Genomic DNA, 2,907 nt, shown 5'->3' on the forward strand with positions numbered 1-2,907 from the left:
GGTTATCACTTAATAAAGTGTTTCCACATGGTTCCTGATACTTAACATGTGCAACAAAGTTATAGCCTGATTTTCTAGAGCACTAAAGTGACATGTGATGTTGTTTTATAACATTACATATGTCCATGTAAAGCGAATGAAAGCCTTTTGTTGGAGGTGTTTTTGAAACTTTAGTGTGAAGATTTTAAAATTTTTATTATCATGAATTCTTTTAGTCTTACCTTGGAAGCTTAGGGCTCCTGCACACTGCCTGTGTGGCATGAGCGTGTCAGCAGAGGTTAGAATGCCTATCGTATTGGTCAATACTGTTAACATGAGAGAAATAAAAACAGACACGCCACACAGCAAACGCTATGTTGACTGTTGAGGAGGACTAAATTAGGACTGTGTTTTAAGCTTTCCATGGCTTTCCATGAGAAATGGCCTGATAACAGCTGTTTTCAGTGTTGATGGAACATGGCCTGACCGGAGGGAGTGGTTAATGACCTTTGTGATGAGGGGACTTATGGCATGGATGTTGGATTTTACCAGGGCTGTGGGGAAAGGGTCTCTCATCTCTCAAGGTCCTTGCATAGGAATTCTGTTGTTCTCGGTAGGCCTGCCTATGAACAGTGAGTCCTGAGGCGTCGCTCAAGGACACGTCCAGCTGTTTTCATTTGCCGGAGTTTGTAGGGGTCCCCTACTGGAGCTGCTGGACGAAGGTGGATGGATGGAAGCAACCCTGTTCATTAGCTCATTGTATTATTGCAAGACAGGCTGCTCTGTAGAAGGCGCTTTAGCTTAGTGGTTAAAGCGCCTGTCTTGTAAACAGGAAATCCTGGAATGCTGGCTTTAATAGGTGCAGGTGGGCTGCACGCTGTTAGGTCAGCCATTTTGGGAATCACTGGTTTAGACTTCCACCGATGACACTCATCAAGTGTGCAAGTGATGACGGATGGCCTCGCACCCTCTCACCCATCTCACTGCGGACACCCATCTCACCCCGGACACAACCAATACCAGCTTCTCCCCTCTGGTAGGCGCTACAGAGCACTTTACGCCAAAACCAACAGAGTCAGGACCAATTTCTTACCACAAGCCATCACTGTGATGAAATATTTGCACCGCTCTTCTATGGCTTCTGAATGAGAGTAAGTTTGTTGTTTTGTTTGTGAGTAGTTCTGGAACAATAGGTTGAAATTGTAGAATTTTAAGGGTTGCGGTCCTAAACTGTTAATTACAGTTCTAAAATGTTACATTGTAGTTCTAGAATGTTAAGCTGCAGTTCTAGAACAATAGGTTGAAGTTTTAGAATTTGAACATGTATTGTCACCAGACTTTAGTTTGATCTGAGGAACAGGAGGTCAGCACAGGCCATGATCGTAGAATGCAGGCACATTTTAGTCTGGTAAATTACAGGGATTTTTACACTGGGATGGAGCTGCTAATCTTGCGATTGACAGCCAATCCACCCCAATACAGCCATCTGATACTGTGCAGAATTGAGGGATTCCCATTCTCTAAAACACCACCGCCCAACGTGGGGCTCGAACCCACGACCCTGAGATTAAGAGTCTCATGCTCTACCAAATGAGCTAGCCGGGCCCTTCTACAGTCTTGAAATGTGGTACACTGATGTACTGATGTAGCAGACTCAATTTGGATGTCCGGCATTACGGTAAGCGTACCTGACTCATTTCCGTTTCCTGTGCCTGTGTGTTGGTTGCGTGTTGGTTGCTCTGCTGCTCACGACATACCAGTTCAGTTTGTTAGATTTGCTATTACAGCGGCTAACTGTCCGCTAAACACTTATTCTTATAGCAGTTCTGCCTAAGCACTCACATATCTTCTCATTTTTTAGCGACTTTTGTTAAATAACAGCTGTTTTAACGCTTGGTAGCTAACGCTACCTTACTTTAGCTTAGCTGCTAACGACTTTAGCTTAGCAGTTAGTTATGTCGGCCCCCTCTCCGACTTTCTCCTGCTCGGTGTGTGAGATGTTTAGTTACTCCTCTGCATCCTTTAGCGGTGATGGCGTGTGTAACAAGTGTAGTTTATTTTTGGACGTGGAGGCGAGGCTTAGTAAGTTAGAAGTCCGGATCCGCACCATGACAGATCAGTCGTCAGTTACTGTAGCTAACCTCCCCCCGGTAGTCAGCACGGGCCGGCCTGAGCCTGAGTTAGCCTCTGGTAGTTCCTCGCGAACTCCGGAGCAGCCAGGACATAGTGGCTGGGTTACTGTGCGAGGACGAGGAAGAGACAGTCGTAAGCTTTCCAAGGCGTCGGACCGCCACCAGCCTGTTAGCGTTTCTAACAGATTTTCCCCACTCAGCAACCCCCCCGCTGAGAAACCAACTCTGGTTATCGGCAGCTCCATTCTGAGAAACGTGAAGTTAGCGAAGCCGGCGGCCGTAGTTAAGTGCATCCCGGGGGCTAGAGCGGGCGACGTTGAGTCTTATCTGAAACTGCTGGCTAAGGATAAACGTAAATACAGCAAGATTGTTATTCACGTTGGCGTTAATGACTCCCGGTTACGGCAATCGGAGGTTACTAAGATTAATGTTGAATCGGTGTGTACATACGCGAAGTCAATGTCGGACACCGTAGTTTCTCTGGACCCTGCCAAATCTAACCAGCCATGACACGTATAGCCGCATGTCGTCATTTCGCCGCTGGCTATCGAGGTGGTGTCCAGATAATGATGTGGGCTTTGTGGATCACTGGCAGTCTTTCTGGGAAGACCTGATCTGATTCGGAGAGACGGCATTCATCCCACTTGGACTGGAGCAGCTCTCATTTCTAGAAACATTGACAAGTGTATTGGTGGACCTAATCCTTGACAATCCATAGTTGGGACCAGGAGGCAGAGTCCCAGTCTAACACACTTCTCTGCTCCTTTATTCCAGGTGTTACCTAGTAAAAATCCCA

The 2,907-nt window shown here is 46.6% G+C and overlaps 1 non-coding gene across 1 annotated transcript; it reads right to left on the minus strand.

The window, feature by feature from the left end:
* Window positions 1–1,511: 1,511 nt before the first annotated feature.
* trnak-cuu (transfer RNA lysine (anticodon CUU)) lies at window positions 1,512–1,584 on the minus strand. Its single transcript has one exon. It is a non-coding gene; the product is annotated as a tRNA-Lys (tRNA).
* Between the last annotated feature and the right edge of the window lie 1,323 nt (window positions 1,585–2,907).

This window comes from Etheostoma spectabile, unplaced genomic scaffold (genome assembly GCF_008692095.1).
Source record: "Etheostoma spectabile isolate EspeVRDwgs_2016 unplaced genomic scaffold, UIUC_Espe_1.0 scaffold00007070, whole genome shotgun sequence".
NCBI lineage: Eukaryota > Metazoa > Chordata > Actinopteri > Perciformes > Percidae > Etheostoma > Etheostoma spectabile.